At 39.4% G+C, this 14,594-nt stretch overlaps 1 long non-coding RNA gene across 3 annotated transcripts in view; it reads left to right on the top strand.

Moving 5' to 3' along the window:
• The window catches only part of LOC133223597 (uncharacterized), a 227,473-nt gene continuing 212,879 nt past the window's right edge, over positions 1-14,594 (top strand). For all 3 annotated transcript variants that reach the window (XR_009728629.1, XR_009728626.1, XR_009728628.1), the window contains exon 1: positions 1-66. This is a non-coding gene — a long non-coding RNA (uncharacterized LOC133223597). The remainder of the gene's footprint in view (positions 67-14,594) is intronic.

Here is a 14,594-nt window from a genome sequence, read left to right as displayed (position 1 = left end):
GACCTCATCACATATGAGACAACCTGAGGTAAAGCTTGTATAGCAGTCTTCAAGCCAATGGAATAGGTAAGAGTTTCTGAAAATTCTGGTATGAAGAAACCCCCATTGTCTTCTGGATTTACTGGGGGCCCATGCACTGGGTTGTAACCAAGAATGCGTTTCGGGCTGAAGCTTTAGTATATGATTGTTATTTTGGCAACAATTTTAGTCCTTTAACAATTGTCCTCCATGAACCTTGGATTTAATTATTATTTGATACTTTGTAGGGTTTGATAGAGCATTTCAACCCAGCTGTGAGGATAGGCTCAGAATATTGCACTAAAATGTTTTTAGTGGTATAAAAATGATAAGGTTTGGATTGGTTTAGTTTCTTTTAAGTCTGTTCTCCTGATGTAATAGAAGATTTCATAAATAATCACTAAGAAGTTAAAACCTCATGAATATTAAAATCATGTTACTTAAAGCCTTACTCTGCCTTGATTGCACAGACTTCTGCCCTTTGTGCATATTATTTAGAAAGGAGTAGACAACACAGCAGGGTTGAAATCTACTTTCGTCATCCCAAACTGGAACATCTTTTAGCTGTGTGGGTGTTGTCTTACATAGAGAGGAGGATTGGAAAGTGTCATTGTTCATGATTTAAATTGTCTCAGTGCTATTTTAATTCCTTTCCCAGAAAAAAAAAAAAACAAAACAAAAAAAAGCCAACTATTAGAAAGACCTTTTTCTTTGCAGCCCTATGCCAATAACCAAGTAGGTAATAAATGAAAGCTCACACATCCATATACAGGAAGCTGATCAATCACAGACAAGCAGAGAATAATTGCCTTTCCCAGCAGCTTACTTTGAAGTAGGAAAGGCTACATATTTGTTCCTTATATACCCTGGGCAGCAGCCTCTACTTTGCAGTATGTTTATACATCATGCTGTGGCCTGGAATAGGAAAATATCTCCAGCACTGCATAAAGATTTGTATGATGATAGTTCAGTACTAACTATGTAGATTTTTGTCTTAGAGAGGATAGACCCAGGGGGCAGTTTGCCAAGTCTGAGTTTATTATTACTGCAGGAATTTAACCAATGTCTGAGAGGAAATTGGAATTTTGTAGAAGACAAAAACCAAACAGCATATCATTTAAGCCGTAAACATACAGTCTGTCCCATTTATTTGAAGAAGATCTGCTTGAATTTCAGTCTGAGTTCTAAACTCTGCTTTCTTGCAAGCATGTTTAGCACACATACTTAGTCCTTTTGTGGACTGTGAGATCTTTTGGTATAGCAGGGAATGGGGTATTCAGAATGGGGTGTTAGATGCCTCACAGGTTGCCTGCAGTGTCTTATTTCAGCATGTGAAATAAGGAACAAGAGAGAACCTCTGCTTTTTGATTTTGATTTTGAAGCAGAGGGTGTGGCTTTTAGAAGAGTAAATCTGTAGTCTACCAAATAATCAGACATTGTTCTACAGGGAAGAGTAATGAAGAGGATTGTTAAGTTTGGAAGCAAACTATAGTAAGGGATGTTTTCAAACTTTCAGGCCCCTAAAATTACTTTGAAATACTTTTTTTTTTTTCCCTACAGGTATAAAGTAAATTTTCTTCTTTTTCTGCAACTTTCAACTAATAAGGACAATGATTTTCAGCCTGGACTACTAATTCAATTTGTCTATCTACCAGTAGTAGGAGTTGGCAAATACCAGAAGTGTACCTGATCTTGCAGATAGGAAAAGGGTATTTCTCTTGACCATAGGAGACAGTAGCAAGCTGATAGGGCTGCCTTGTATGAGCTTCTGGGCATGTGTATGTGCATGCAATGATAGAATGGGTGATATGGAGGGCCTCATGGTTGGAGAGGTCTTGTATTAAAGTGTGCTAATGTAAAAAATGGCATCAATGTATATTGACAGGCAGGTAGTGCCATTTTATTTCATAAAAGTGCTATTACTCATGAATCGAAGATAAATGCTAGACTTGCCTAGAATGAACTACCACAATAATTATATGTGCACAAGCAATTTCTGTAATGGATATATAAAAGTAACACATAGATACTGATATTGCTGTAGAAGGTGAGTTCACTGTTCCTTGGAGGCTGTGTTGCGAGGAGAGAACCTGCATCTTTTGTTCAGCCATGAGAAGCCCTTATACTATGGCTCCTGTGTACTGGTTTTCACATGGCATGGCTTGCCTGGGGATGCTGCAGTGAGCAGGTGACTGCACATGTGATTTGAATCAGGTGTTGGCCATCTTGAAAACTAGCACTTGGGTATGTTGAACCTCCTTGTGTCTCAAGACACTGGGTTAGTTGGCAGCAAAGTAGTTACTGGAATTATTGTAGCTGGGAAGCCTTACAGCCCATTCCCTAAAGGCAAAGGTAGTCTTAGTCTGAGGGAGTTCAGCAACACTAACTTTGTCTTATGGCAAGTACTACTTATAATCCTTATTAAAGTCTTAATTTTTCAGTGTGAAATTTTGCTGTTATAGGCATAAGTGGTTTTCCTAGTGCATCACTGTAATCTTGGTGTTGTATCTTGACTAAATTATTAGAAAATTGATATTATGAGCCTATGCTACCTTTGGTATGATGTCCAGCCACCTAGGGATTAATTTCTTTTAGTTGGAAATCAGTATGACTTTCTTCTAGGGTGATCACTCTTTTTTGGTTTGGACCTGTTACACAATGTTTTCTAAATGCTTGAATTGTAATTCAGAATTAGGTTTATATTTAGATACAGTGAAGTTTATAGGGAACATGTTTTGGTAGTGGTTCTTATAGTTCGTTTTTCAAGCAATGGGAACTGCATTTGGAAACAGCAGAGACTAGGCAGAAGCATCTATATTGGAGAAATGTCTATAAACTTACTGCATGAATCTCATATCCACTGTCTGTGAAGGGGAATGCAGAAGAAGGTGATTGATAATATTTCAGCTGATCTGAGATTTACTAGTAATTATGTCCAATTGTCTTGGTATCTGCAAGAAAGCCTTTAAAATGTCTCTCTGGCCTCTGGTTTTCACTTTACTCCATAGAGTGAAGAACAAGGAAGGAGAGAAAGCATGTAGAAGTGAGACTAATTTGTTCCTGGGTTTTATTACTTTTTGCATTGCATTTTCATGTATTCTCTTTCTTCTTTTTACAATTTTAAATTGAAATTTCAAAGAGCTGAGGCTTGTTACTTCCTAAATTAAGAGCCACAACTCTTATTGCAGGCTATCTATGACTTACATAAAGTCAAGGATATAAAATTTCAGCAGCATATGGTTTCACATAACCGGTACTTTAACAAGAACTTTCTCTCTTGACCCCAGGACGAGGGAAGAAACTAAATGCTGCTGTACAAAGTACAAAACTAAATCCTAATCTTTTGCTTCTGAAGGTAGCCTGTCATAATCTTGATGCTTGTCCAAGTGTCTAATTTTAGACAAGCTGTACCTTCCAAATTGCACTTGAGGTATATATTGTCTGTATCCTTTTAAATTGTTTATGGCTTCAGTTTTATAAACCCATTTGTAAAAATTCCATCTGACAGACAAACACCAGGAAAAAAAAGACGCAAAGATCTGTGCTCAGTTTGTTAAAGAAGAAAAGGTTCAGTTGAATAGCCAAATTGGGAGCATGCATCAGTGTTTTCCCTGACTAAGAGATGGTATTAATGATCAGCAAAACCTTCAATTATTGTTGGCTTCTCTGTCACGAATAAAGTGAAGGAATTGTTTGAAAGAGTTGTCAAGTGACATAAATGATTTCTTAAAAATGTGAGATTACTTGTGGGTTGAAGCTCATTCTAAGAGGTTATATTTAAAAGTGCTTCAAGGGGCTGCTTTTATTGTTCTTGGCATTAAAGGCTGGTTTTAATTGTCTGAAGCAATAAGGATGTGAACTAAAACTGTTGGCCAGATGGAACTTTGTGATTAATTAGTACACTAAAAGCACAGCAGAAATGTAAGTGAAGGAAAATATTGCAGATAAATTCTCAAGGTTTCAGATTCTGAAGTGAGACAGCCATGTCTCACCTTCTTTTCTATGCAACAACACAGGCTTACGTTTTGCTTGTTTAGGATTGATTTATAAGGGGTTATTTATTTTCAAGGCCCTTAGTATATTCCTTGCCTTCAAATATATCCACCTATACATTGTATTACACGTCACCCACGTGAGCTTGAAGAACACAGGTTGAAACCCTTATCCTTATGTCTTTACTCTGGGATGTTGTTTGTTTTACTTACATAGTTGCACTGTTAAGCTCATCTTCCAACAGTGCCTGGGGTATTTGAAGCAAAATAGCGAACAAAAACCAGACTAGGGTCAACGTAGGCCCCCTCTGGAAGCTATCAGGAGATCTGGCTACACAGGATTTGGAGAAGGTTGAGGTTCTGAATGACTTCTTTGCCTCGGTCTTCACTGGCAAAGGCTCTGACCACACCACCCAAGTCTTGGAAGGCAGATGCAGGGACTGTGAGAATGAAGACCTTGGGCCCACTGTAGGAGAGGATATGGTTCAAGACCATCCTAAAAACCTGAACGTACACAAGTCCATGTGACCTGATGAAATCCATCCATGGGTCCTGAAGGAGCTGGCGAAGGAAGTTGCTAAGCCACTGGCCATCATATTTGAAAAATCATGGCAGTCAGGTGAAGTTCCCAACAACTGGAAAAAGGGAAATATAACCCCCATTTTCAAGAAAGGGAAAATGGATGACCCAGGGAATAACAGACCAGTCAGTCTCACCTCTGTGCCTGGCAAAATCTTGGAGCAGATTCTCCTGGAAGGCATGCTAAGGCACATGAAAAACAACAAGGTGCTTGGTGACAGCCAGCATGGCTTCACTAAGGGGAAATCCTGCCTGACCAATTTGGTGGCCTTCTATGATGGGGCTATGGAACTGACAGACAGGGGCAGAGCAGCTGACGTCATCTACCTGGACTTGTGCAAAGCGTTCAACACTGTTCCACATGACATCCTTCTCTCTGAATTGGAGAGACATCAATTTGATAGATGGACCACTCAGTGGATAAAGAACTGGCTGGATGGCCGCACACAAAGAGTTGTGGTCAATGGCTCAATGTCCAGCTGGAGACCAGTAACGAGTGGTGTCCCTCAGGGATTGGTGCTGGAACCGGTCTTAACATCTTTGTCGGTGACCTGGACAGTGGGATTGAGTGTGCCCTCAGCAAGTTTGCCGATGACACCAATCTGTGTGGTTCGGTTGATACGCTGGAGGGAAGGAATGCCATCCAGAGGGACCTTGACAAGCTTGTGAGGTGGGCTGATGCCAGCCTCATGAAGTTTACCCATGCCAAGTGGAAGGTCCTACACCTTGGTCGGAGCAGTCCCAGACACAGCTACAGGCTGGGCAAAGAAGAGATTTAGAACAGCCCTGCAGAGAAGGACTTGGGTGTGTTGGTCGATGAGAAAATGAACACGAGCTGGCTTCAGTGTGTGCTCACAGCCCAGAAAGCCAACCGTATCCTGGACTGCATCAAAAGGAGCATGACCAGCAGGTCAAAGGAGGTGATCCTGCCCCTCTACTCTGCTCTTGTGAGACCTGACTTGAAGAATTGTGTACAGTTCTGGTGTCCTCAGCATAAAAAGGTTGTGGAACTGTTAGAACAAGTCCATAGGAGGGCCACGAGGATGATCAGGGGGCTGGAGCACCTCCCGTATGAAGAGATCCTGAGAAGGTTGGGGCTGTTCAGCCTGAAGAAGAGAAGGCTGTGTGGAGACCTCATAGCAGCCTTCCAGTATCTGAAGGGGGCTATAGGGATGCTGGGGAGGGACTCATCATTAGGGACTGTAGTGACAGGACAAGTAGTAATGGGTTAAAACTTAAACAGGGGAAGTTTAGATTGAATATAAGGAAGTTCTTTCCTGTTAGGGTGGTGAGGCACTGGAATGGGTTGCCCAGGAAGGTTGTGAATGCTGCATCCCTGGCAGTGTTCAAGATCAGGTTGGATGAAGCCTTAGGTGACATAATTTAGTGTGAGGTGTCCCTGCCCATGGTAGGGGGGTTAGAACTTGGTGATCTTAAGGTCCTTTCCAACTCTAACTATTCTATGATTCTAAGACCTAGTTTATGTTCTGTTTTTTTAAAATAAGTGATGAAATATTTGTGGTGTGTGGGTATTTGGTTGGTATCATCATCATGTGTTGTGTGTTCCCCTTCTTACCCTCATACTGTATTTATGCCATATCTATGTGTTTGGCATCTTTTCTTATGGTGAGATAAAACAGTAGACGTTGGTTCCTCCTGGGAATGAAAAGGTGATGGCAGTGCCCTTGAAATTATTCATCCATCATGCGGTTTAAATAGTACTTATTCCTGTATGAACACCGGTCACATACTGAAGTGATGAATGAAATGAAGAAAGCAAGCACTGCTGTTCAGTGGATTGGATGGAGGGATGGTGTTGGGTTGGGTTGGGTATTTTACCCCTGTAGAGTCAGGAAGACTTACTGCATTGCAGTCCTAGTTATGATTTCTCCATGGACCTGGTAAAGAGAGTGTATTAGTGCCAGGCATTAACTGAGAGCTTGTGAACAGAGCCATATTATGATAACCTGGAGAAATGAGTGCTTTTGGGTACACAACAGGCGGAACACAGAGAAGCAGCACAAACGTATTTCCTGGTTTGCTCCTTGTGTAGCTAGTGTCCTAATGGAGAGGACTGCTAACAAAGTTGAATTGAGTATTTCGTGTCATTTATTCTGTCCTGGGGCTTTCTGTCTTTCTGTGGCACCATCGGTTCATGCTAACTGGTATGAACTGCTGCCCACCAGTAACAGCAGCTTATGTCACATAGGCTGCTGACTAACCAGAATCTTTTTTTCTTTTGTTTTGAAGATGGGATGGGATAACATTGCTCATGGGATAATGTTGCCTCATTGAAGACTCCTGGGGTGGTGTTTTGTTCATATTATATCACAGAGCTTCTATTTCATGGAATTATAGAATGGTTAGGGTTTTTACAGCCATTTGTATTTTCCAAGTTATTCTTTGGAAAAAGTATGAATAGTTGTATGATGTTGTGGTAAATAGTTGTATTAAAGCTATATGCCAGTGTATAAAATACATTGATAGCAGAATACCTCTTTTACTATTATTTTAAAGGTAAGGAGAAGAATTAATTGCTATGTTTTGGGGGGAGTTGTGTTCTTTGTGGTTTTTTTTTGTGGGGGGTTTTCTTTTTTTTGGTGCTTTTTTAACATCATCTCAGATTAGATAGAGTTCTTCCGTTGTGGAAGTGAAATTCTCTCTGTAGAAACTTTTATTAACCAATCAATCAGTAACTGCTTTGGGACTGATGTGCTTCAGCTTCAGTAACTGATTACATCATCTCAGATTAGGTGGAATGCTTCCATTATGGAGCCGAAATTCTCTCTGTAGAAACTTTTATTAACTGATCAGTCAGTAACTGCTTTGGGACCGAGGTGCTTCAGTAACTGATTAGTAAATTGCAGTCTGAAGCCAGAATGTAAGAGGTGTTGTGTGCTTTGCACATATTGGGGCAGTGGCTCGTTACGTTTTAATAAATTGGATAATCTTTGAAGTTTATATTTCCTTTTTGCCTTGTCCAGTATAGTAACACGTGCAAGGAATTCATTACAAGCCAGCAGCAGCACAATATATTTTGGCTGCGTCAGAAGGCTGCTTCTATGGGCCTTGCTCGAACGAAAGTCTCTGGAGACTTCAGTAAGAGTTTGGGATTGATCCCAAAACTGCTGCTAAAGCAAAACTGAATGAAGTAGCATGTGTTAGGTGACTGCAATAATGCCTTTGCTTAAGGGACTTTAGAGGCACACCTTTCTATCTTTGCCATATACCCTTTCCTTTCCTCTCTAATTATTAGCATTAATAATATGGTAGCACAGCTTTCTGTCCACTCTAGTAGTATTTTCTCTCTCCTGGTGCTTACTGTAGTGGCCTAAGTAGTTGTAATGGTATAAGAACGCAGTGCTGGCTTCTGTTCTCAAAATCTTCTTATCTTTCGTCTTTTTCTGCTACTGTATGGAATTAATGCAGTACATATGTGATTGCCTAGGAAGTCTTTTTTAATCAGAGTAGTGATGGTATGAGAAGAAGTGATAATCTGCCAAGTCAGTAGACAATTTGTATGTTTTTAATGAATGCACAGAAGAACCTTTCTGCTAGGCCAGGTAATGCAGAGGTCACTGTGTATTGGAAGGCTCTGTGATGTACCTGGCCTCAATGGTGTGCTCTGGATTACCACTGCCTGTGTTACTGAGATGGAAATACAGTGAGACACTATTTTGAGTAGATATACAGCTGCCTTAAGCATGGCTGAGAGAAATGCACCTGTGTATCAAGAGATTTTATTTTTCCAATTACTATCTGCTCTCTTGTAGCACTAGATAGGAACTAATTCCGGGAGCATTTTATTACTGCTGTATGAGTCATGCAAAGCTTACTATTTCTTTTAGGTCCTGAAAGGGAGAAACTTCCTCTTTGAGTCCTCTTCCCCAAAGCATGTCTGTTCTTTTCTTAGAATGTTCCGAAATGTGGAATTAAGCATTAATTGGAAAAAACGCTACACAAAACAAACGGACAGAAATGAAAATAAATATCACTACTGGCGCTCTTGCAGTGATTGGAAAACACAAAGGACAAGAGCAATACAATAAGCTGTGCTCTGGAAGGTGCAGGTCTGGACATACTGTATTGTAGGTATGTGTATGTAGAGTTTGGTAATGAAAGGTAACTTCTACCCTCAATGGAAAGGGGTAAACTACCTTCCATGGTAGTTTCTTTGCAAATTCTGATCTCTTGTAATTACAGTCTTGCTTGTGGTCATGTTTAACTGGTCTTTTCCCTCGTAGTATCTAGATGTTTCATTTTAAAATCCATTTTTATTGTTATACACAGAAAGCAAGGACATATGTTTAATCAGGGTGATTTTACTCTAACTTAAGAAGAAAGAATGAGAAAAATTCCATGAAAAATAGAGTCTGTATATATGCTAACCTCTTCAGAACTGAACACAAGAATGAATCTGTTGTCTGCTTGTACCAAAGAGTGCTTCAAAGATTTGAAAGTGCATGGTAGTAACATGGTAAATAAGTGGCACATTGTGAATATATCTTTCAAAGGCCAAGGAATAGCTTAAATACTCTTTTAAATCGTGGTTGATATAAAACATATCCAGTTGAATCATGTATAGGGTAATTACTTTTGACAAGTTAATTTTGCAAGTGTCCAATTAAGCTAATCATTCATAGCTTTTCACAGTGTGGCTGTATTCGCTTGGATGTTCAGGCTTAAATTTCTATTATGTATGTAAGTATGAATCCAAACCCATGTGATGTGAATTCATTGAGTTCAGAGCCTGAACCCTCCAATCCAGATCGCTAGACTGGCTTAAATTAAGAGGGTGGATGAGGTTTTCTTAATTTATTTATTTTTTTTTTTTTTTTTTAAGTGGTAGTATTCCTTAATTACCTGGCTTCTAATTTTTATTTTTTTTTTAAGCTGTAAAGATTCATGTTCTCAGTTTCTCTTTAAATTCCTTTTAGCAATCTAAAAGCAAGTTTAGGGGAGTAGCTTCTCATGAAGCCATCAGACTTCCAAAGCTGGGACTTTGGATGGAATACCAAATATCAAAATGTACCTCTGAGTTAGAGCATACAGAACTACCATCTCTTATAAATGCTATAATGTAAATATGAAGTGAATATGGAATATTGCATCTTTGAGATTACTGGTTGGCACTGGGTATTTTCACCTGATAATGTAAGCTGTTGATTCACAATGGTTGGTTGAAGTGGGAGTAAACCAAGTCAGGAGCATACTGTGATTATTCAAGGCTCAAGGGCATCTGTAACCTGCTTCAATCAGTCAGGTGTTTGTTTAGGAATGAAATAATACTGTGCATTAAAGATGGACTTTGGCCTCTAGAAGCTTTTTAAAAAAGAACTTTAAAAAATTAGTATCCAGTGCATATCCTCTGAGTGAGCAGAGCAGGATTAGGGAACTGCCGCACCATTAATCAAGCCAGTGATTATACCAAACTGAAAACTCGAGGGACCAAACTTACTAGGCCCTAGGCAGGTAATTTACATGATCTGCCCCGGTATTAGGGAGGCAAATTCAACACGATATATAATAATGATGGTAGCTAGTGTTTCCTTGCTGTCATCTGTCCTGTTTTTTCCCTTGCAGAGAAATGTCTGTAGTGGAAATGGGACCACATCAGAGCATTAGCTGAACCTTCATGATTCTTGGCTGCTGGCAGAGAAGTTTGTAAATTGCAGTTCTAAATCCCTTATCTGAGGGGAGAGATTGAAAGAAAGAGAGAGAAGCAAGTTCATCACAGACATGACAGAAAATCTAGGCTAATGCTTTCTCTTCCCCCCCCCCCTCCCCCCCCGGCCCAATTGGGGCAGACATTGATTTTAGGTGCACATACACTCCCATCTTCTGATTAAATTCATATGGGCACTCACACACAGACTCAGGTACCTACATGGCTCTTTCCAGTCAGGACTTAGGTATTTCTGAGTTCATTCCTTTGTCTATTTTGAAACTTCAGCTATAAATGGATCTTGATAGCAGGTTTTGCACAGGGATCAAGATATCGGGCTGTATCATCCCACACACATATTTGGATTAATTTCATATCTATTCTGCAGCCCTCACATTGATGACTGTTTGAACACAACGAAAGCCTAGCTTTCCCTTGCGTGGCTGAAAGTCACTAACATGACAGGCTAGAACAGCATATTCTGGGAAAGAAAACTGGAAGTTTTGAACATGACTTGAATTTCCAGAGTTGACAGGTGAGTCCAGCAGATTGATCACCAAGTTTCATCAGTGCCACCCAGCAATATCTATAACCAGCAGTGATTCTTCTTCCCAGACTCTTCAAGTTTGACATTCTCAGAGTCTTTGCACTCTGTAAAGGACCCTTCACTATAACTTACCAAGTAGCTCAGGATGCCAAGAAACCCAATCTCCCCTAGGACTTCAGAGTTTATGTCCATCCCATGCACTGCTATTTAAGTACCGCTGACCTAGGCTTCCTAAGCATGGCTTGTCTAATACTATATATCTACCTACTTATTAAACCAAACAAAAAAATCTGACCTTCAGTATTTGTCCACTGGGCTATTTCTCGCAGATTAATTTTGTAAGAGATAGCTGAAAATCACTTTATATATTGGCTTTCATATCCAACTGTGAAATATCTAGAGGATAATAGCAATATCAATCTTCCACACAGATCTTACAGCACTGTCTCTCCTCTTTTCAGCACAGTTACAATAGGTCTGGGTTCAGGTTCCCATTGTTCCCCTTGCATCATTGCTTGTACGTGAGAAAATAACTGCAGAAAGCAATCTTCCAGGGTACGCCTCTGTTGACCGCTGTTTTGGTGCAGATAATGTGGTGACTGCTGACCAATAATAAAACACAGTATTATATATATAATATATGTATTATATATATAATAAAACACCAGTTTTAGTGTAAATACCCTTAGCTGAGGCAAGAAAGCTTCCCTAAACTTCATTCTGATGACAGTAAAGCAGCAAACAGACCCCTGTGCCCTGAATTTTAATGATGATAGCATTAATGATCCAAAAGTAGTATGTTTTGGAGGGCCTTCGAAAGAATTTTTAACCGATGAGGATTTTCCAGGTAAGAAGCATGTTCAGACAGCACAGTTGTGAGCAGATTGTCCCAAAGTTGGTGTGAGAAAGCTGAAGAGGTGGTTAAGATTTTGGGTAAAGAAATAAAGAAGCATTCCTCTGAGTGTTGGCAGTGCAGGATTTCAGAAAAACTGGTTAAGTACCATGTCATTAAGATGTAATTTAAAACCAACCTGATGCTCTTCTAAGTTATAATGGAAGTTAAATTGCTTCTCAGCAGTCCTGTATGTTAGCAAAGTGCAGACGTGGCTGAATTATTTTCTTCCCATAATCAGAGGCCGCAAACAGAATTGTAGTGCAGTTGAAGCTTGGTTTTCATCAATGGTAGTTTAAATCAAACCTTGGTGGAATGAGGAGGATGTCATTACAGCCATATGAATTGACTGTAGTCTAGGCTGGTATCCAGTCCGGAAGGTCTGTTTATTGGGCAGAGGATTTTCTGAATGGGCTGCACCTGCTCTGCTGCCTGGTAGTAACTGGGTGAATGGGGTACCTGATGTCCTATGGCTTGGGCTGCTTCCTGCTTGAACTACTGATTTGCCACAGCAATTATTACAGCTGTAATACGGTAGTTTTGTATTGCATGATTTTGATGTCTAGATTCAAAGATGTTTTAACCTTCAGTTTCAGAGTTTGTTCATGTATTTCATAAATACATGATTAGTAAAATTTAGTATTCATATTTTCTTTCTTATGTCATTGCACTAGTATTTAATCTTCATTTCATTAGTTACATATTCATTAGTATAAGCAAACATTGGGGCTGGATTCATTATCCATGTAATGGATGGTGAAATGAAAAGTGCAGGAAAAAATGCTCTCAAGGGTATTTAAGTGAGAGGGTAGTCTAGTTTGTGTATAGGGACAATTCAGGCTAGCCAAACACTGACTGGCAACCCATTCCACTAGTTTGGAATGGAGATAGGGAGGGGCAAATACTGTCAGCAGAGAAAATGTGGTTTATTGAAATGTGTGTGTGTGTATATATATATATGCACATTATATATATTGTATATTTTATATATATTATACAATATATTATATATCTTATATGTATAGGCCTTTAGGAAAATTCCTTGTGAAAAGGGAAATGAGTGACCTATTTGTTCTTCCCTTCTTATGCAAGATGGAAGTAAATGGCCTCTTACAGTCTGACCCAGTCTGAATATAGTTACCATGTGGGTGTCTACTAGGGTGACCGAGGCATTGTCACCTCTATTATCAGGTCTTGGTGTAGGCAACTTTTACTGTATCTGCTGTTTTCTCCACCTGTATGCCAGATGTAAACACTGTTTCTCCTGCAGAGAATGAGACGTGTCTCTGCATTGGTGTATTGGCAGAAGCCATAACGGAGTGTAGGGTTGTGCTAATGTGTGGGATTGTGGGGAGGGCTGGCTGAGATATGGTCATGGTTTAGCCATCCTATCTAGGATTCCACTTTTGCCGCTTGTACATTTGCTCCAGCAGTAGAACAAACTGTTCATTTGTTTTGTGCCTTGCCATAGGCATGTGAGACTAATGGCATTCTCATGCTTTCCATTCCATAAGATTGTGGTGTAAATTACTACTCATGAATATGTTGTTTCACTCTGTCCTTTGGAAAAGTAGATGAAGTTCCAGATGTTGATAATAGTTTTGGTAGAATTGGTACCTCATTCCACAATTAATCTCAAGGATGGAGGAATGAATATTTTGAGTCAAACCCTTCAGTCTTCACTAACCTGGGTAATTCCTCGATTGCACGAATAGTCCCATACAATTTCACACTTAAAGAGACTATTTACTCAAATGGACACATATATCTTAAGCTTTTTTTTTGTTTTGTTTTGTTGGTTTTTTTAATATATTTCAATGTAGCAAGATTTAAAGATGAAATAAACATAAGGTAGCAATCCAACTATAATATTGATTAACTTGTCATGTTTGGCTGCATAATTGCATGAGATTTTGCAATGCTCATCTTGTTGGAATCTGTAAGACATCCTGTTTGTTGTTGGTTCTTACTGGAAGATAAAATTACAAAGCTAAGAGGTTAATCACTGCACTGGTGAACAGCTATTTTTATAAAGAGAGAGACCCCCAGAGACTTCTTGCCAGTGTGCTATGCTTCAAATAGAATTATTTGTACTCTTTCCCATCTGCCCCCATGCTTTATTAATACTGCTGTGCTGCCCATTAATATATCTTTTCATTCTCTCCCTCTTGTCTACCACCTCCTCCTTCAGCAAATAACTACTATATTTGATAAATTATGTGTAAGGGATGAAAAATTTTTTAAACGTTTTGAGAAGGGAATGAGGTTATGTTTGGTATGCTGTGATTTGTTTGACATATGAGCACAGAGAAGGATAGGGCATGCAAATATTACAGTGTTCTTGCTTTGTCACTTTTTAAATTTTTCTTAATTTCCTTTATTTCAGTTCCCAAGCACAATTAGTGTGTGCATGTATGTCTCAGGTGCAAGATGATGTGTATGTCTTCCTAGAATTTACAAGCTTTTCTAATTTTTTGGAAGAGAGAAATGGAGCACAGTACATTGAAGAAGTTGACAACTTTGATGTATTGCTTCTCAGCTGCAGTAGTGCATAGGTTTTGTTTAGGAAGAATATTCCCAGGCCTTTTCCAGCCCTCAAGAAGCCTTTACAGTGGACTGTACTTCCTAAGATACTCCTTTTATTTGTTAGACTACTTTTTTTTCCCCTTGCAAATTCAGGTATTTCCTGTAGGAAAACTAGCCATTGTTTTTGAGTCCTCAAGCTTGGCAGTTGTGCTTGCAATAAACATTTGTGCTAACCTAGGCCATAAAGTGGAAATTGGCTAAAATGGGGAGCGGTTACATGCTACAAAACAATTTGAAAAGGAGAGTATGCAAAAAATCCAATAATATTCTTGGATCACAAGAAATCATCTATGTCTGGGCCTGTACTCTAGTGTT

Source organism: Neopsephotus bourkii, unplaced genomic scaffold (assembly GCF_033783945.1).
Source record: "Neopsephotus bourkii isolate Nb327-2 ecotype Australia unplaced genomic scaffold, CSIRO-AGI_Nbou_v1 NB_168, whole genome shotgun sequence".
NCBI classification, from domain to species: domain Eukaryota; kingdom Metazoa; phylum Chordata; class Aves; order Psittaciformes; family Psittacidae; genus Neopsephotus; species Neopsephotus bourkii.
Note: the sequence above shows the minus strand (reverse complement) of the source record. Positions and strands in the feature narration are given on the sequence as shown.